Source organism: Uranotaenia lowii, chromosome 3 (assembly GCF_029784155.1).
Source record: "Uranotaenia lowii strain MFRU-FL chromosome 3, ASM2978415v1, whole genome shotgun sequence".
In the NCBI taxonomy this organism is placed as follows: domain Eukaryota; kingdom Metazoa; phylum Arthropoda; class Insecta; order Diptera; family Culicidae; genus Uranotaenia; species Uranotaenia lowii.
The window spans coordinates 196406205-196428412 of NC_073693.1; positions in this window are offsets into that span (position 1 = coordinate 196406205).

Genomic DNA, 22208 nt, shown 5'->3' on the forward strand with positions numbered 1-22208 from the left:
CGCGGATATCCAAAAAAACCTACAATTAGCATATCAGAAACATTCCAAGCAATATAATTTACGATCGAACTCAAATTGCCCCACTTATTCCTTAGGCGAAAAAGTCCTAAAGAAAAATACTGAACAATCGGACAAGGGGAAGGGATTTTGCGGGAAACTAGCACCCAAATATGTGCCCGCAATCGTAAAAAGATTGGTAGGAAGACATTGCTACGATTTAGTTAGCCCTAAAGGGAAATCGTTAGGAATCTTCAATTGCAAATTCCTAAAGAAATTTGTTGATCCTGGTTGAATCTGAAAATCAATTCAATCATTGTATTTATCAAGCTATGTACTCAAGTATTTACTGAAACGACAAAGCACCATGACGCGAATAGCTCTGGTTGCATAAAATATCAATTCAATAGTTGTACGTTTGTTTTCACTTCCACCCACAACATGAACAAGCATTACAACCCCGGCAGATTAGCCAAACTACCACCCTAACATATTTGAAAAAAATACCGTTTTGTTCGTACGTTGATTGGCAAGGCCTTTCCCCTCGACCAGAAGTCAGAGCGAGTTCCTAGATCTAGCAAAAATCTAGTGAATGATGACCTATAAAACCAGAAAACTCGGAGCTCTTAAAGCGTTGATGAGGAGTACCGAAAGGGAAACAAAGTGCGAGTTTAAGTTTGGGGAAACTTAAATGATGACCAATCTTACCTCCATGCCTTTTGCGGAAGAACATGTTGAGCGACTTAGTCAATCGAGCCTGCCGAATAGCCCACGAATCAAACGAAATTTAAATTTAAAAATATCGTCAATCTTTGATTGCAGCTTCACCGCAATGTAGGTCACAATCAGAAGATTGATTAGAAAACCGTGAAACTTCTTGAGATGTTGCATAATTAGAGGGCACATATTGCCATGCAACATCGTATGCATGTAACGACTACATATCGCGTAAATCGTCCCTTATTTTGTGAAAATTTCCTACCGTACTTTAATATATATTATTGTTCATTTTTCCTTTCGTCATTCTAGTTGTTAAGGCATGTTCAAGTTGATTATTAATATTATTTAATGGTTTCAATTGTAAATTTATATCAAGTGTAATTTAAAATTCGTTATTGCACTATTTAAAAAAATAAATAAAATTAATTACCTTGAGATGTTACGTTATTTATGGACACTCCGTGTCGCGCGACATCGTATGAATAATAAAGTATCGTAGCATGTATTGTAGCATATATCGCAGCACCCAACTTGATTTGCCATCCTCATCTAGTCCGATCGTCACCTAAAAAGAAAACAAATAGCATCAGTAAATGCTCATAAACTCACCTGTTCTATGGAACTTATCCTCCCTGTCAGTTATCAGGATCCATCATCCTCCACAGTTGGATAATTTGGCCGTTTGGTTGGTACCGTCATCCCTTCGGCAGTCCGACCCCGTCCACACATCACACGATCCAATTGGGCAGTTTCCAGCTCGTGATATTGACACAACGACGTCACTCCTGTAACAATATAAATGGATTAAAAATCAGTTAAACTCACCTCGAAAGTAGTTACTCACAATCCGACCAATTTGAACAGATTTACACGCTTTAAAAAGCGAATATTCACCGTAAAAAAACCGCAGACAAAAATTTCACTCCCACCCATGAGGAGTTGTTTACTTTATTAATTTTGACGTTTACAGCCACGGCAGGCAGTGTTTCGATGTATTAGTGTGTTTATTCATTATGGTTAGCAGAAGTTTTGTTTCATTGAGCTTTATAGCACAAGCATTCAAGTGTGCTTCGGAAGCTGTGCTTGCAGCAACATAAATGCTAGAATGATTTCGGACGTTTTATGTATGTGTTACGTGGTAGAAGTCAATCATTCTGATTGAGCTTTCATTGATGCTAACAGAAAGCATGAATAGCCAGCATTATGTTTGGCGTTAGATTCTGCATTGATGTTATTGTTGTAGTAGTTGTGTGGACGTTGCGTTTTAATGGGAGTTATTAAGCAAACACTAGCGACACCATGTCCTCCATAGAAAAGTTTCGATTAGTTAGGGAGCTTTTGGAAAGCTTTTGAAAACGGCCATACATTTGTCCTAACTCCGAAACGTCAAAAAATTTACCTGGCAAGGCGGATAGTCATGAAACTTTTCCCAAGTAACAATTTTAGCTTTATTATGGTCAGCAAAATGTCGTTTGGACCATAGCATTAATCTTCATAAAAAGCTAAAGTACATTCTATAACATCACCTGGACTCTAATAAAGCCAAAATTAGGCTATTTGGCCCTATCCTAGGAACGTCATCATGACCAATCATTGTTAGTCATCAATATTGGTCACCAAAGCTTTTAAAAAGCTATTATAAAACATGTTAGAAATTTTTGTTTTTTTCGGTTCTGTCAGTTCTCGGAGTTTTTTTTTATTTTTTCCAGCAACCGTAATGGTTGATGAATGATGATTGCATTATTCAGATATGAATCTGGTAAAATTAATAGCTAAAAAACCAATGTTTTACCCATATAATGAGCGTCTTTTCTACTGCCAGTCAAGATTTTAGGTAAAATGTATATGAAATAGTATCTTAAAATAAATGCGCCTCGTCAAATCTGATGGTCAATCATGATGGGATTGATGGAAAAAAGGCCTGAAAAAAAATTTTCCAATGCTGGCATTGTGAATCCATCAACATGGCGTCATTTTGTACCCTTCGATTTTGCAATCAACATGGCGTGAGTCAATTCATAGTTTTATTATGGTTTAATGATGACCCCAAAAAAAGCTACGATTTGACGTTTCTCTCGCAAGCAAACCAATTACACGCTAAGGTTGAGTTCCTCATTTCGAGTTGTTAATCATTAGTACAGTAAATGAGGACAGACTTTTTGAATGAAAAGGGATTGGTTTTCAATGACCCGTGGAATAAATCATGAGTTGAAGTTAAATTTCGTTGTCTGACGCCATCTTGAAATCCAAGATGGCGGCTTCCGCTGAACTTTAAAATGGTGTAAATGACTTGAAATCGCATGAAACCCCAACAAAATGGGTATCGGGTGAAAGTGCTAAACGAGTAGAAGTCTAATTTCGCTATCCGACGCCATCTTGAAATCCAAGATGGCGGCATCCGCTCAACTTTTGCTGACAAAAAGTCGCATTAAACCACCGCTATACGAGTATTGAATGAAAAGGCTAAGCTAGAAGATGTCGATTTTTTTTTTCTTTCCGACGCCATCTTGGAATCCAAGATGGCAGCTTCCACTGAATTTAAAATGCTGTTAATCAATGAAAATCGCTTGAACACAACTTTTTTTCACGTAATACTACATTAAAACTACTATTTTAAAACAATTTAGACAATTTTAAATCACTTTTATTATTTTTTCATTATGTTTCTAATGCATTTAGAACTTTTCTTGTTTTGTTTATAGTTTTTGATTTTTTTGCCATTTATGTAATTCTTTTATTCCTATCATGCTATTATGTCTAAATTGTATTGGTCTTATTCTAGCGAAAACTATAAGGTTATGTTGTTTCTGTTAACCGTCTGATTTTGGCACATGTGCCAAATTCGATGATTCCAAAATCGAATGTTGCCAAAAACGAACGGGGTCTTTATTGTGGTGGTTTTTGTGGGATTTTCAGTCACTTACAGATTTTCAGAGAAACGCGAAAAGAGATATTTGACTTCTATCATTTAGCCTTAGCACCCAATGCAATATATTTGGGAGTTTCATGCTATTTTCATTCATTTACAGTATTTTTAAGTTCAGCTGAAGCCACTATCCTGGATTTCAAGATAGCGTCAGAATGCAAAAATAAACTATTTATAGCTTATCCCAATTGACAAATATCCATATTTTGGAGGTTTCATTCAATGATTTAGAGCATTTTTTAAGTTTATAGAAAGCTGCCATCTTGGATTTCAAGATGGCGTAAGATAGCAATATTCGACTTCTACTCGTAAACCCCTTCACCCACTACCAATTTGGGTTTCATGTCATTTTAAGTCATTCACTACATTTTAAAGTTTAGCGGAAGCCGCCATCTTGGATTTCAAGATGGCGTAACATAGCGTAATTCAACTTCTACCGGTTGATTTCTTTTAACTTATACCCCTATAATATAGGTTTTATGCGATTTTCAGTCATTTACAGTATTTTTAAGTTGAGTGGTAGCCGCCATCTTGGATTTAAGATGGCGACGGGCAACGAAATTTGACTTCTACTCGTTTATTACTTTCACCTTATAACCATATTGTGAAGGTTTCACGATATTTTCAGTAATTTACAGCTTTGAAAATAAAAGAGGAAGCCGCCATCTTGAATTAATGATGGCGTCAAGCTTTTTTTCCTACTATTTGGGCCCTTTCACTCAATACTCATATTGTAAAGATATTCATACCACTTTCGGTGATTTCAAGTTTTCAAAGATGTATTTTTTAAATTTAAACTCAAAACCAACACGCATAACTTACCAAAAATGTGTAAAAATGGGAGTTCCAATTCAAATATGTGCTATCTAATCTGAGCGTGTCCTGTTTTGACATTTTGATCGAGAACTGTCACTAAGTTTTATGGCGGTTTAATAATCAGGCACTGAGTGCTATTATAGAACATGCAAAAGAAAGCTTGAAGCAAACTTCTAAGTTTGTGTTTTATTATAGTTTTAAAAAAGCATTCATAACTCTTTCAAAATAACTAAAACAGTATGTTTAATAAAAGTTTTATTAGCGTTTTCAAAACCATCTGCAAACATATGGTCGAAAAAAAATATAAGCATTCTGCATGACCATAATAAAACCGTCATAAAACGAGCTGCACAAAAAAATGCCATAATTAAACCATAATAAAACTTCCTAATGCTAGTTGGCATAATCTGTGTTACTTGGGTTCCCAAGCTTATGCATGGGCGTGATGTGACTTACTAAACGCGTTGCGGTAGATTCCGTGACGATTTTTTTTTTCCAAGAAGTTGGAGTGATTCGAAACGGAATAAACCTGTATATTGTTTGTTGAGATGTTCACTTTGCGGTGAAATCTGTCTAGGCGTATTCAAGCTGAGGGCTTGGAGTTGTCTATGAGTAGATTGAACCTGATATTTAGGAGGAGCGTTGATTTCATTCAACATGTGCGGTACGGTTAGCTTGAAACGGTTTTCTAATGAAAATTGTGTAGTTTCAATGTTGACTTAACCTGTTTAGAGTTCAGTTTGTCCGAAATTATTGTTACTCATACATTGAAACTAAAGTCAGCCAACTGTGATGTCAAATATTAATACACCAAAGATCAATGAACCGTTATTAGTTTATGCATAGTACCTGTTAGTTATAAGATTATCAATAGTACCAGTTATTTATTATTACATTTAGTTTAATAGTCCAGTCCATTCATAAATATCGTCATTTAGTTTAATAGAGGGATGAATTTTCTCATATTCGCCCCCTTACGAAAATTTGGTTATTATTCAATAACCAAATTTTCGTAAAAATAGTCTGGTGTTATGTAGCAGTCCGCATGTTCGAAAATTCAACATTTACTCTCCGCCTTAAAGTAGGCCCAGTTTGTCCGCCCCTCGAGCGATCTCGAACATAATATCGATTCGCGCGATCGACGGTTTGAGCAATGCGGTTCGATACGCTGAGGAGACGTTCATACATTCTCCCGCGAGGTGTTGAATTGTTTCAGTTAGAACCAATTAGCTACTGCGATTCTGATGCATTTGACGAAATTATAATCTCTTGAGATGATCTCTTAGAACTCTCGGGGATTGTGAACTTCCGCCGAGGGCGTTCGTAGCAAGGTCGCCTTCCCTGTACTGAGAGCTCAAGGAGGCGATCAAACGTTTCTTGAGCGTGATCGGCAGTGGAAGTGCGTGTGGGCCGTGAATGTTTGAGTCCAATTTGAAGTAAGTTATAGTGCGGTCAGATTTTTCACATTAATTAATAGGAAATTCTCGATTTCTAGCTAAGAGAATTAGTTCAGGGAAGTGCGTGCTAGATAAAGGCAGTTTTGCGTGCAAAGTTACATCCAGCAAGGTAATTGTGCGTGCTTGAATAAATCGTGCGTGTTTTAATGTTTCCGTGTCAAAGAAGGCACACATTTTCCCCCCAGCCGGATCAAACCTGGACCACGCAGTACTCCGCTGCTCCGTTTTCCCGCCACGTCAAGAACACCCGACAATATAACCGGTCGGAAGCGAAACGTTACGTCACCACAGCGTTTCGAGGGAGTGACGGGAGCTCCACGTGGCCGAGAGGGCCGCTCCAGTTAACAGCAAGCGTTCTTAACTGACCCAGCAGCTGTTCAAGGTCAGTGCAGTGCGACACAGCGTCGGTCATCGCCCTTTGACCGCAGGTCAAATCCCTAAGCGTTGTCATCTCGCGTTGGAAAATCACCTTCGTTCGACACCCAACACCTTCGACTAACACCCAATTGGCGCAACCACAGCATCCAAGAGCGTGACTCATCATAAGGAGTCATCAACGGGACCGCCAGTGACTCTCCTTTTCGCCAGCTAGTATCAGGAACGCAGGATTGGGTGAGTCGATTCCAGTCGGAATTTATTGGGGAGCTTTATAGCATCGAGGGGGTCATGCCTATATGATGCCCCAGTGGAAAAATTGCTGATCCGAAAATATTTTCCATTTGCGGTGACTTAGATCCCACAACATGAAATCATAAGTGGCGAGGCCGAATTTCCCAGCCGATAATTTAGGGAAGCCCCACTTCTCAACATAAAAGCCCGGGCGCGACAAGCTATGCTGCATTGAGACTTGTCGCTGAAAGCACGCACGATGAAGAAGGACATTTAGGCGTTTAAGAAAGTATTGCACGCAAGTAGTAGATAGAATTTGAAATGCCATAATTCAAAGTTGATCGTTAGGCAATAAATTGTAAACTGTAAATTGTAAACTGTAAATGTTTGTTGAACTGTTTCATTAATTGAGTGAAGGACTTGACCACACTGGGGTAGTAAGGGGAAGGACCTGGGGGTTCATATGTACCTAAATTGCCGATTGTAATTGGGATTCGGGAGGTCGCTAGTTCGGTGATGTGATTGCCAGGTATGGGCGATCTATAACTGAGCTGTTCTGGGATTTCATGTTGATTGATCGCAATTTCGTCATGTGTTAGTTTCGTCGCATTTTGGGTTAGCTATTTGGAGAGCCCTATCTGATCCGATCCTTAATCACTTTTAAGGACAATTTATGGACTCGCCCTCAGCGGAGTCTCACCGGGCATATTAAACCGTGGCGTACGATCTCCTAACGGAGTGGCGCTTAAGTCGTACGCCAGTAAGGGATCGGTCAGTGGGGGCTACAAAACACTGTCACCCACTTTCCCATTGGCATAGAAATGTTTGCAACTGGACCTGTTATTCCTGCGCCAGCTGCATTATCCATTTTTGATCCATCAGTATAGAATAAAAGGGATCCAGCTCGCAATTCGGGACCACCTGAGTGCCATGTACTACGATTAGGTTCTAAAACCCTGAATGAATGATTGAAGATTGGTTTAACTAATGTCCAATCCTGATTACAGCAAATGATTGGATTTATTTTGTATTTGTCGAGAATTTTTGAGTGTCCTCTGTTGGGTCCCTTAATTAGTAGTTTGTTGTTTTCTAGCCTTGGAAATTGTTTTTTTGCTTCGAGTTGTACGCATTGATGAATAGGTAGGAGCCACAGCATCGCTTCCATGGATTTTGTTGGTGTACTACGCATAGCACCTGTTATGCATAAGAGTATAGTTCTGTGAAGTTTGTCAAAAAGTTTTTGTGTGGTCTCTTCTTCTGTTTTAGGCCACCACACCAGAGCTGCATAGGTAATTCTTGGTTTCACAATAGCCGAGTATATCCAAAGTATCATCCTCGGTTTTAATGCCCATTTTTTACCAAAAGTTTGTTTGCTGATCCACAAGGCCTTAGTAGCTTTTTCAATTGTATGTTTTATGTGAGCATTCCAATTAAGCTTTTTATCAAGCACAATACCTAAAAAATTAGTTTCTGAATGGAGATTTAAAGATTGTTCGTTCAGTTTTAAAGTCCCCAAATCTAGCTTGGTTTTCCTTGTAAAAGGAATGATTGTTGTTTTAGAAGGGTTAACTGTAAGTTCTTCTCGATCACACCATTTTGTCACGTATTGCAGTGCTCCTTGCATTCTATTCATTAAAACTTCGGGAAATTTTCCTCGAACAAGAATCACTATATCATCCGCAAAGCCAATTACTTCGTAACCTATGTTTTCTAAACCCGATATTAAGTCGTCTACTATCAAAGACCATAAAAGCGGTGACAGTACCCCGCCTTGAGGACATCCTTTGGTTGCTTTAATTGATACTGAAGAGCAACCCAAGGTGGCTGTAATTTTCCGGTTCGATAACATTGTACTGATCCATTTTGTAACAGATAAATCAAAACCACGATTTGTCATAGCCCTTTTCATTGATTTATGGGAGGCGTTATCAAAAGCTCCTTCTATGTCGAGAAATGCCGCAAGTGCTACTTTTTTTGATTCTATTGACTTTTCAATTTTTGTAACAAGTGTGTGTAGAGCAGTTACAGTAGATTTTCCTGCTTGGTAGGCAAATTGATATTTAGATGCTACTAAATATTTTTATTTAATAAATTCATCTAGCAGCTTTTCTGTTATTTTGGGGGGTTTATTAAAGCTACGTTATTATCTAGGGGGGGTCTATGTCTTTGTGACTAAATGCTACGAGGGGGGAAGGGAGGGGGGGATATAAAAACTCAAAAAAAAAAACTACGTCATTTATGGATGTTCCCTTATATTCAAAGCCAATGTTGATGAGATAGAATTTTGATTATGGCAAACATTTATTTACTATTGCTTCTGAAGCAAGCATTAGTGAAGTTAAATTATAGAGGTAAAACTAAACTAAACTAAAGGATAAACGTCAAACGTCTTCAAGTATAACAAAACAGGATGAAGAGGCACTGTTTGTGATAGATAATTGCAAAAGCTAAAAAAATATAAGAATTTCACATATTTTCACAAATAACACAATTTTGAAAAAAAAATGATCTAGAATTCGGTTTGCGAGATTAGATTTTTTTTAATGTTTCGTCAATTCTAATATGAAACGATTCTCAACTTCGATTCGAACCTATGTCTTTTGTGTTACTTTTTCAAATTCGATATTCGTCGGAAGTCATTCGAATAAGCATTCTAGTGCAGTCATTTCCCGGAGGGTTAGAACCCCTGCAATAAGAAAGAAAACTTAACCAGGATTCCACCCTTCCACGTGAGATGCGAAGATCTTACGTAACGCAACACCCTTGATGGAAATGGTAGAACAACAACAGGATTCCTTTACAGAAAAGTTCCCCTCTGAATAAAACAGGAAAACTGGTTTGCTGGATCCATTCTTGTGACCCTCCAACCCACTTTTTTACCGAGATTATCCCTTGCGTAAACGACATGTTGCCAAGTTGAAGTATTCTCGATTCCTTGCTCATCGAAGGGGACGAATTGAGCTGCAGATTTGCAGGGAGATTCGACCGGTTAATGGCCTATTTATGCACGGGAACACGTGTGTCGAATTGAGCAGGAGCATCAAGTTTGACCGAGTTGTGGACCTGTAGCCACGAAATTGGAATAAGTACCCAGCTAGTTATTTAAAATTTATCTTTCTTGTCTACATCATATCTTGAATTGCTCATGTAGTTATTTATCATTGTCACTTGTAAATTCAAATTCAATAAAATTCAAAAAACATAAAATCTACCGAAAGTTTGAAAATTGTTTTATCATTATGGTTTAAATTTGCTAAAGCTACATTTTTAGCAAACGTTTCTGTACGATTCAACTTGATTTGATTACACCAGGAAACAGCATTTTTGGTGCCTATGTTTTAATAACTGTTTTTGGAAGATTTCGGCGTCCTAAATTCGAATCATTTGCCGGACTTTATCTATCAGCTTTTGTTTTGGTGATATGGCGTGTGGAAATTTTGAAATTGATCAATTTTGAGTAAAATTGATCATTGAAATCTGTTGAACCAGAAACTCATGTGAAAAAAAAACTGAATTTCAATCTATTTATTATCTTCCATTCAATCGAAATTTCAGATTTTGCCTAGATATTATAGATTAAGAGATATATAGCTTGAAACGATTGGGCTTATGGTTTAAGAAATATCTAAGATTCAATTCGAGTTGCAATTTCTAAAATATTTCTTAAATAATTGAAAACTTCAATAACTTTTTTTCTGAGAAGTCAAACTACTCGGAATATTGGGGACAGATCATTGAATTAAAACCTTTAATTTCCAAGTCTTTGAAATCTTCTGCAGTTATGCCAAAAAAGTTCACAAATTGATTAAATAAATTTTTACCAATTTTCCAAAGTTATTTAAAAAAACAAGAGCTGCTAGAAAAAAATATAATTGCATTTTCGAAATCAGCGCCCCCAAATAAGTTTAAATCAGTTCTTAAGTTCTTTGCACCTAGGAAAAGTGTAAATTTTGTTGCCTTGTGATCAGAATCGATTAAATGTATTTAGATTTAACTTCAAGGTCAGTGGAAAATGATTAAATGTTCCAACGACAATTGTCAGTCAGTTTGAATTTCCTCTGAAAACCGCAAACACACATAAATAATCAAAAATTGCCTGAAACATATCTGTTTGATCCTGAGGGCCTTACGTTCTCATTTCATATTTTTCTGACAGTTTTAGCAACTCAAATCTGACAAATTAAAGGAAAAATGCCTCCATTTTGAGGGGGAAAACAAAACAAAATTTCTTGTCGCGTTTAATGTGATTCGGCTACTGAACGAAAGCAATCATAAGTATTTTGATCTCCGAATTCCCCCACCATTAGTCACCAATAAAAACAAAACAACATTGAAACGCCAAACAACCCCACAGCCAGCTATCGAAAATTATCGACCGGATTCTGTTACCTGTCCTGTCCTCCAAAAATTGTCCGCAGACACGAGAGTCAAAAACATCTCGCTGAACTTTTTGTCAAATAGATGGAAAGTGTTCGGACGTGTTTGTTTACGATTTTCAGAACAACAGCAACAGGAAGTTGCGAATACTGGTGGGGGTACACAGAATTGGGGGAGGGAAAGGCGTGTTTTGATCGCCTTTTGACTGCTTGATTGTAGTGGGATGCTCATTCCTTCAGTTTTTTTTTGTTTGGCTCCAACACTCATGTAGCAAATACGGAGATGTGGTGGTCTAAGCTGTCGCTTCCCCAGTATTTCTCAAAATACAAACAAATTTGCTAGTTTTCTGCAGCTCAAATGTGAGTATTGGAATATTACCAATGAATTTTTATTACAAATTTTTCATTTACTGAATACATAAATACAACTTACCCTTTTAACATGTGGATATATACGCAATTTTAAAGGAACACTAATGTCTATTCTGAAAAACGATTATATCATCCCTTCATCTGGGTTTACACGTTGATTCTTGCCCAGTCAGAGCAGAACAGATGATTTCCTTTGTTTTTGTTTTCGTATTTTCAAATATGGCTACCGAATTCAAATATGGCTCAGTTCGATAATGCACAACTTTGAATTTATTTTTTTTTCTTATAGATTCTGTCACTTACTAACTTACAGTTCACTTTTACACTTTAAATTATATTACGAGAGTATAAGCTTGATAAGCTTAACAATTTCACAACAACGATAACTGGTTTATTTGAAAGCTTTCAAATCTAGAGTGCTGTTCAATATAGCACTTTCCACAAAACATTAATTTCACTTTAGAGTGTTTGGTCTAACAAACATTTGAAGGGAAAATTGTCACTTTCCAAATTATTTGCACTGTTTTGAAGCAATCACTTGCGGAGCGAAAACATCACACGGCCATCTTTGAATAGCTTCTACTTCAGTATGAAAATGAATGACTTGGCGATGTTTACAATTCTGATATAAAAATATATTCTTTTATTCGATTCGAACGAGCACCCTCACGAACACAAACACAAAAAAGCGTGGCTGTACTTTGCACTGTCGCTTTTATTATTATTCCGTTCCGTTCAATCCGTGTGAACGAACCTCCGATTCCCGATGTTCCACTGACATATACACATAATGAAACGCGTGTTTTTACACGATTCTGTTTTGACTAGGTTTGTAGTGACTTTGTATACAAAATTGTGCAAATAAATTAATTGAACAACTCGTGCGGTATGCGCATGCGCCACATTTTGCGTGGAGTTTGTTGTGAAATTCAAAACATAAACAACAAAGCGTTATAGTTTAGAGTAAATTTTAATAGTCAAATTGTTGAGAGATCATTCAAGCAAATATTTTCTATTAAGAACATTTAGGAAACAGCATTGAAATTTCATTCTATTTCTTCGCCAGTCGACCACCAACATACGCTTCCCACGCTCGATTTGAAACTGAGTAATGTTTGTAAACAAAGTTCCCCGGATCGATAAAACCATATCATACTTGCCGAACGAATGCGTCGTCCCCCACCCATCGTTTTGTAGGAAAAAAGAATAAATGGCATCATTATTTCCTCGATATTCGGCACTTACTATTGGCGATTTTGAGTTGAATTGAAATCAATTGCCCAGATTTAGCCAGATTTTTAAGATAAAAAAAATGATCGGCTTGGATATGTGCGCGGAAAATTCTGGCAACCTTAAACAAACAGATCTGTTTCAATTTTAAAAAAAATCGGAAGTTTGTAAATTTCTCCAGATTGGATTATTATCAATCAATCAATGGGATACTCCGGAATTATTCAAAAAAAATAATTTTTTTCCACTGTGCAGACTCGTTGTGTTGTTTTGATGAAAACATTCGCGCACGTATTTGTAGTATCCTATTTACTTCCCCTCTCGTATCGAAGCGAACGAAGCCCCGCTTTTCCATTCTTTGTTCTTGAATGGCACACCACCAACACTGTAGCAATCACATTCATCCATACGCGAGTAAAGCAACGGCACTGTTAGTGGTGTGTGAGAGGTAACTGCGAACTTTTTTCATTCATCGATTTTAAAGCTTTGAATGCGGAGAAAAAGCGTCAGTGTTGAAAAACGCTATAAAAATTTACCGTTCGGGCTGGGTCTTGGGCTGGTTCTTATTTGTCACATATGTTCTGTAGAAAAAAACTTTTATTTGACTTAGTTTAATTTTCCTTCTACTGCAGGAAGTATGCAGACATTTAGTGATATGAATAAGGTCTAGCAATCGCTACGGTAGCTTTTGCTGAGCTCAAAATCGAGCAAAGCAAAAGTCGAAAGCATTTGCTTTTAGTTTGAAATGAATAAAGATTAGCTACCGAAGATGTACTAAGACTGAAAGTAGCTTTTGCTTGCTTAGTAGCCTTTGACAGTATTTTGACAATTAGTTTTGTTTGGAAATTACCTCTACCGTGTTCGTTTAAGTTTAACTTAAAATTTTACGCAGTTCAAAATTGATTTCATTAGAGAAATCGTACATGACGCCCTCGCCTCTTTTTGCCGAGTCAGAAGGAAGTGTCCACGATTCGGGTAAGTTTTTCGGTTATTTTGTATGGTAAATTTGTTTGGTTTTTCGTTTACTACCAATCAAACAAAAAAATCTCAGCCCATACTTTTCTGACTAAACTTTTTATGCACGCTCTTTTTTTTAAACTCAAAATTAAGTTGTTTTGGTTCAAAACAGCACTTCGGTGGCCGCCTTCAACTTTGAGTTTGACTGGGCAATAGCAAAATTAAGTTCTGATAGGCATACTCAATACTAAGTTCGGCAGCCGAACTCGAATTTATCTTTATTTTTTTCGAGGGTAGCTTATTTTCAGGGAATTAAAGGATAATTAAAATTTGTTGTACCCGGATGTTGCTGTTCCGGTACATTGCATTGCAATTACAGAGCGGTGGAAAGTTTTGACACTCCCGGTCAAAGAAAACTTCCGGATGTTACTTCCCACGGGTACACAACATCCGGAAGTTTCCGGACATTCCAAGCCGCTCACCATATGATGACAATGACGGACAGAATTTTACGCTGACACGGTGAACATGCATTTCATTATGAATTTACTTCATAGACTTCCGGTAATTGTTCCGGAACGACAAAATTTTGCGACGTGTTCGTTAGTTGCTGTTCCAGTTCGGACTGAACTCGCTAAGTGTTTTCAGTCCAACAAAGAGAGTTCAATTTTTAGTTCATAAGGTCGAACTCAGCTTTGATCTCTCGCCGAAGGAAAAAAGGGATCAATTTTGAGTTCGCAGTTCGAACTCCGTTTTGATCCATCGCAAGGAGGAAAAATGGTACTTAACTTTAAGCACAGAGAACAGAGTTCGGGCTGGAGCTCAAGACGTGTGTGAGATTACCAACCTAAGATTCAAACCAATTCGTAAGTTGACTAACATCCATAAGATGTCGCTACCAGTACACTTATTTTTTTCCTTTTTTCGACACGCTTATAAAGTAATACTCATAGCTTATCTTAAAGGAGGCCAGTGCAATATATCTGTAATGTATGTTTTTATGTAAAAAAAAATTAAAAACATCATGATTTAAAAAAAATGCAAATCATATTCCAATCACACTTTAATCGCTGTCATATGTCTCAGCATATGCCCCATATTGTTCTATCAATATTGGCGCTGAATTGAAAGTTGAATTCCAAGTTTTGGAGTTTGGGCTGGGATTTTACTATCATTAAACAATTTCCTTAAACAGAAATTGTGAACATAAATGTTATAATTGTAAATTATGGGTCGATATTCCGGTTGATGTTACCTGAGATTGATACATGAGGACTTGTAACTCAGGATAAGTCATCAGTAGAAATGAATAAAGTTATTATTAATCATGATTTACAAGTCCTCTTCAATCGATCCCAGGTAACACCAACCGGGATATCGACCCATAATTTACAATTATAACATTTATGTTCACATTTTCTGTTCTAGAAAACTATTTACCGATAGTATAGACAGTATAGACCAGTGGTTTTCAAACTTTTTCACTCACCGCCCCCTTTTGCTAAATTTTTGAGCTCAACGCCCCCTGGGAAAATTTTAAGATAATTTAAAATAAAACGATAATCTGGATTATCGAAAAACCATTTGCTATAGCTTAATGTTGTTGTAAGAATCAACTCAAAATTCAGTCAAATTTGTAAGTGTTCTCAGAGCCAGAGATGTAGGGGGTATCATAAGTGTAAAAAAGGTTGATTTCAATTTTATAATGTCTATCGATTCTTCATATTTCAAATATATTTCGTGATTTTTCAGAATTTTTAAATTTTATTATTATACATACTATTTCGTTCAATAGAAAAATGCAAATTTTCGAAATGGAAGATGAGCGAACATAACAACTTTAAAAGCGTGTTTTCCTCTAAGTAAGCTTTGATGCACTTATACTAAGTTTGCCAGAATTTTTCTCGGACGTTTCGGACCGGACGAATCCAAGAATTTGATTTCAAAATGTTTAACCCAAAATCTGTGTAATTTCGGGTTTATTTGGTCATAATCACGGGATAATTTAGTAAAAATCAAAAAGAATACTTATCAAATATTTTTTTCTCATCAAATCCAATCGGAAAATTTTAAATCGTATTTTAGGCTTCCAAAACACAAGTCATGATCATTAGGATAATGCCATAAAAAAATTCTTATTGGACGTTAATATAAAAAGTGTTAATAATACTAAGGAATCTAATCTAATCCTAATCACCTAAACGAAATCCGGTAACCAGTCCGGACCGGACTTTTCTCAATTATTTTGTGAAATATCCGGGCAATCCGGCAACCTTAACTTATGCTCTTCTGGCTCCAAGGCCATATTGCTTTAAACCTACAGTAAACACTTATATCTTATATGTATCTTATATCTTTAATTATGGTAATCAAATTCTATGTCCATCGGTAATTTGGATTATTGAAAACTAATTAATCACTTACAAGCCGGTAAAATAACGTAAAAGACAGTATTATTACTTGACATCTGAATTTGAGTCCTGTTCTTAGTTCTTCACGGACTTTAAAGTTTAAATAAGATTCTAATAACTGAATTCCAAAAATGTAAGGATTAGCGAAAAGATTAAAAGTCTATCGATGGCATATGACACAATTGATTTATGAATGGATTGCAATAAAGATGAACAAATAAGCACCTATAAAAAGTTCCTAAAAAATCTTTCATAGTTCCTTTCCAAAAAAATCTATCACTTAATCACAGATGACGCCTTTTGACGCAGATTTTTTAGAATGTTTTTTATCTGCTAAGCATATTTTTTTAAACAATACGTTTTAAAGATTATCTTGCATTGCCATCTAAAATAAATCTTTTTGAATATAACTCAAAATTCTCTTACAATACGAGATCAACATATAGAGCGAGCGTATACAAAATCTTTGATGATTTATAAAGAACCTTTTAGACACAATTTTAAGAAAAAATATTTATTGAGATACTGGATCAAAATTGAAATTATAGATATTTAAGTCATAAAAACTGATGTTTAGTTCTGTGACGTAAATTCATTTTTTTGCATCGAGCTTACTCGTTTATATTTCAAATCTACATTGTTTTGTTGTTTGTGAAAATGTGAGTTACAACCTAACCGCCCCCCTGAGCCCATCCAACGCCCCCCAAATTTCAAAATTGAACTCACCGCCCCCTTGGAAGCTCTCAACGCCCCCAAGGGGGCGGTAGGGACCACTTTGAAAACCACTGGTATAGACAGTATAGATAGTATAGACAGCGATTGAAGTGTGATTGGAATATGATTTGAATTTTTTAAATCATGATGTTTTTAAATTTATTACACAAAAAATGCGTTACTGTCATATATTGCACTGGCCCCCTTTAAGATAAGTGATGAGTATTCATTTCTAAGCGTGTCGAAAAAATGGCAAAAAAAATTGTTGTACTGGTAGCGACATCTTATGGATGTTAGTCCACTTACGAATTGGTTTTAAACTTAGGTTGGTATTCTCACACACGGTTTCAACACATTTTTGTTCGGGGCTCGCTATCTGTTATCTGTGCTTTAAGTTCATAGAATCGAACTATGTTTTGAACCCCGGTCATACTTAATTTTGAGTTAAAAAAAAAAGACCGTGTGTGAAATGAGTGCATGCAGTGAGTGAAACGTGTTTCACACTATTTTCAGCATCCAGAGAAGAATTTGCAGCAGCAGCAGGACAGTCCCGAAAGCGCGAAATTTAAAGGCAAAACGAATTGGATCAGTGTTTTGTTGATCTTTTAAAAGAGTTGGCTCCTTCATTGCTGGAAAATCGCAATCACCTGCTATGAAGACAAGGAAGACCCGTAACATGGTACAGGTTTTAAGGTTGAAAGAGTCACGCGTTAGAAAAAATTAGGAGAAAAATTCAGTACAATAAAAAAAACCCTTTAAATAAAAAAGTCGCCCCTTTTTGAAGCGGGAGGAGTATAAAGAAACAGGCAAATTTGAACATAATTAAAAAATGTGACTTTATAAAAAAAAGCAATAGGCGCGCATCTTAATTTAGATATATTTTTAAATCTTAGAATTATATAAAAAAAATCATATAAATATGAGGGATCTGAATAATTTTTTAAAACCATTACTTTAGTACATTTAAAAATGTTTTCGACACAAATATTGAACACACCGATTCTACAGCCTGTGTCCGAATTATTGAACACGTAAACATAGCAGGTGATTGAATAAATTAAGGGGTATTTTGTTTGATAGTGTACTTAAAGAAGCAATTCAAATTGGACTAGCAACCAAGAAACAGTTTGTTCACCTGCTCGATTTGGTTTAGCAAAAGTAATTACTAGGTTTTTTTATACTTCTAATTGGTTAAAATACTTCTGTGGTGGACTTTACTTATACCTCGATCGGTTGAGTAGGCTCTGGCTTGATAAGACGCGAAAATTTCATCTCGTGTCAAAAAATTGTAAATTTTAATAGTTTTTGATATTTTATAATCTATAAGTGCAGTTGTGAGTAAGAATTCTTCAAACTTGTTCCTGGTTCCGATTCGAAGAACATTATTTCTCGGAATGATCTTTGCTGGACCTGTGCCTAGGTATATACCGAATATTGACTTTTGGCAAAACATACCCATAGGTTCAAGTCCTGCCGGTGAGCCGTTGTATCTTTTTCGAAAAATTCATGATATTTACGGCTGTTCTTTCGTTCTTTGATACCTCATGTTTCTCTGATTCTTTCCACACCTACGAAAATGTAAAAAACATATCCATTTTTGAAAAATTCGTTCAATCAGGAAAATTAATTCCAAAGTTTTTACTAAAACTATCGTTTTTTTCATTTTTTCTATTTCTCACTATGTTGAGATCAAATTTAGATCATCGAATCTACCATGCAAGATTCGAGAATATTGCAGTTTAAGACGTAATAGATCATATCTTGAAGTTGTATGTATAAAACTAAGAGACCAAGATAAGTGCAAAGAATATAAGAGTTGTTTTTTTTAAATAATTTTGATTCCAAAAATGTATTAAGTTTTTGTTGTCTGTTCTCGTGTTCGAGATAACTTTTGAAAGTTCTATGAATAAATTTGTGAATTTTTCGGCAAAGCTTAGAAATTATTTTTTTTTAAATAAAGGTTTTTACTCAATAATCAACATTTCTAAGAAAAAAGTTAATAAAGTTTTCTTTTCGTTTTGTTTTTTAAATCATACAAAAACGGGAATTTTGACAAAATTTAAGAAAATTTTAAACTGAATTGAATTTTTGTTTTAAAGCCAAAAGACAAATCGTTTCGCATATCAAATACTCACGTACTTTCTTGAATGATGTCAAAAATAGATGTTATCTATTTCAATTTTTAAAATTGAATTTTAAGTTCAAAACGTTGTATCTTTGACACAAGCACAGCTAGGCAATATCTGAATCCATGATTGAATGATGGATAGTAAATTGGTTCCAAACCAACTTTTAGTTTTCATGTAGGTTTATTATTTGTTAAAAATCGATATCACTCCAAACTGACCAATTTTAAAATTCCCACACGCCAAATCACCAAAACTAGAGGTGATTGAAAAATTCTGATAAATCTGTTGTCAGACTCCAAAATATTCCAAATCAGTTATTAAAACGTGAACACCAAAAATGCTGTTCCTCTGTGTACTGAATATTAAGTACAAAGGATAAAGTAGCATAAAAATACTATTATCTCACCAAAGTTATTCAAAATTACTTGACTAGCCGAACCTTACAAGTAAGCTATCAAAATTCATGCTCTGAAAGGACACCCATTAGAGCTGGTGTTCCTCAGGGGAGTATACCTGGGCCAATTTTATACAATACTAGCTGATCCCATACGAACTCCGTTTCGCTTTCAACTTGGAATATGTCATGAACAGTTTGTATGAAAGCCAATTGACAAACATTTTCCATATGCACTTCTGAATTCATTGTTAAGTAATAATTGCAAAAATATTGGTCGATCACTTTGTCTGTCGTCTGCTACTAAATTTGAAATCAGAAATCCTTTGACCGTGCCAAAAAACCACCTCTATAAATTTCGATTCGATCATTGCATAACAACGCAATTTTTGCCAAAAAGCTAAACCCCTTTCGGGGGCTCTTATACAATCTTTGATGACTGAAATCGATTGCCCTTCCCTCCAAACTCCCGTCTGCAAATTTTCAAAGCAATCGATTGTATAATAACGTCAATATTGCTAAAAACAGTGAAGAATTAATTTATATAGACGACCTCTTTCGTCGACCCCTGGCAAAACATTTAACATCTGAAATCGGTTGCTCGTCCCTGAAAACTACCATGTGCAAATTTTCATCCCAATCCGATGTAAAATAACGACGATATTGCAAAAATATTGAACGACCCCCTTTGCCGGCCCCTTACACTGAATTTAAGACCTGAAATCCATTGCTCATCTCTCAAAACTCTCGTGTACCAATTTTCGTCTGAATCCGATGTATAATAACGACAATATCGCATCAACAGTGAATAGTTAATATGGACGACCCCTTTGGCCGACCCCTGATTTTAGTTTAGATAAGTGAAATCAGTTGTTTGTCCCTAATAACTCCTATGTGCAAATTTTCACCCCAATCCGATGTATAAAAACGTCAATATCACTAAGATACTGAAAATTTAATATGGACGACCCTTTTTGCCGGCCCCTTACACTGAATTTGATACCTCAAATCGATTGCACGTCACTCAAAACGATCGTGTACCAATTTTCATCTGAATACGATGTATAATAACATCAATATCGCAAAAACAGCGATCAGTTAATATGGACGACCCCTTTGGCTGACCCCTTACACAAAATTTGACACCTGAAATCGATTGCTCGTCTTTCAAAACACTCATGTGCAAATTTTTGACACGATCCGACGAAATGTAACGTCAATATCGCGAAATCAATATTTGTGTTCTATGGACGACCCCCTTCAGAAGGGGTCATCCGAAAATCTAAAAACATTTTTCATCCTTCCTGGTCCTAATGAGCATCCATGCCAAATTTCAGCTCTCTAGCCCTTAAGACGGCTGAGTCTATAGAGGACAAACAAACAAACAAACAAACAAACAAACAAACAAACATACAGAAATTGCTTTTTATATATATAGATTTTTAACTACTGATCTTCCTGATGTACCAGAAGGAAAAGGTAGAAAATTATTTGCTGATGATACTTTGCTTTCAGCCAAAGATCGAAATTTACGGGTGGTAAGCAGTAGATTACAACAAAATTTAAATTCCTTTTTAAATTACTTGAAAATGTGGAAAATTTCTCCTAACGCTTCAAAAACTCAACTTATTTTATATCCCCATAAGACCATGCCCACCAACGGTTGCTAAACCTCGAATCGAGTACATTCAGCAACATATCTATCAACCCATCATCGCACCAACAGTCGCTAACTTCATTCGAGAAATAGCATTCGAGCAGTAGGTTGTTACAAGATGCGTTTATGTAGTAACCCGGTAGCAACGCAGCCGGTAGTCGCTATCAGAAAATAAACAAACAAAAATACCTACCTGGATCGCAACAATGGGTGCGAAAATAAGTAAGTATTTAAAAACGCAACCAATCAAAACATCTAAAATACCGACCGAAATAGCAACTTGCGGTGGGCTTGGTCTAAGACTAAGCCCACCAAAGGTTGCTAAACCTCGATTCGAGTACATTCAGCAACATATCTATCAATCCATCATCGCACCAACAGTCGCTAACTTGATTCGAGAAATAGCATTCGAGCAATAGGTTGTTACTGGATGCGTTTATGTAGCAACCCGGTAGCAACACAACCGGTCATCGCTATGAGAAAATAAACAAACAAAAATACCAACCTGGATGGCTACAATGGGTGCGAAAATCAGTAAGTAGATAAAAAGGCAACCAATTAAACCATCTAAAATACCGACCGAAATAGGAACGCCCGGTGGGCTTGGTCTAAGCCAAGAGCTCAATTTATAATACCTAATGAAAATCATTCCATAACTTTTAATGGGGTTTCATTAGAATGGTCTGATCACGTGAAGTACTTGAGACTCACACTTGATCGGAATCTTACTTTTAAAAATCACATTGAAAATATTCAATCTGAATGTAATAAATACACTAAATTTCTTCATTCTCTCATCAAAGTTTTGAAAATGATTTGGCGGCTTCCACCTTGGCACAGCACCGAAGATCTTCATCGGATTGCGGGCATTGAATCGATCGAAGAGATGGCCAACAATATCTTCTCTAACTTCAGAGGAAAATCGATGCAGTCATTCCATCGTTCTCTTTATGATTAGTTTAATTTTAGGATAGTTTTTAGTTTTAAGTATAAAATATAAAATAATGACATTACAGGATGTTCTCCTACATTAAATACTTGATTGCGCTCAGCAAATTTAAGTCGTATAAATAAATTTTTATTATCTAGTTAACTATAGGGCTCTGAACAGTTCATTATTGAGCTGAACACTTAATTTAATGTAATAATGTAATACAAATGTAATGATGCATTGATACAAATAAAGACATAATTTAAAAAAAAAAGCATAAAAATACTAAATGATAATAGTGTTTAGAGAGAATAACACAATGTAACCGCAGTGGACTGTCTCTTGAACAGAAAATATGACGTTTTAAAATTGTGATACTAGCCAAATGGCATATTTTCTATATCCTTTCAATAAACATGATTTTATAAACTTACAAAATTTTATGCAAATTCGAAAAAATCTCTTCAGAAATCATTAATCAACCTACAAAGAACATCTCAACTAGAGATGTA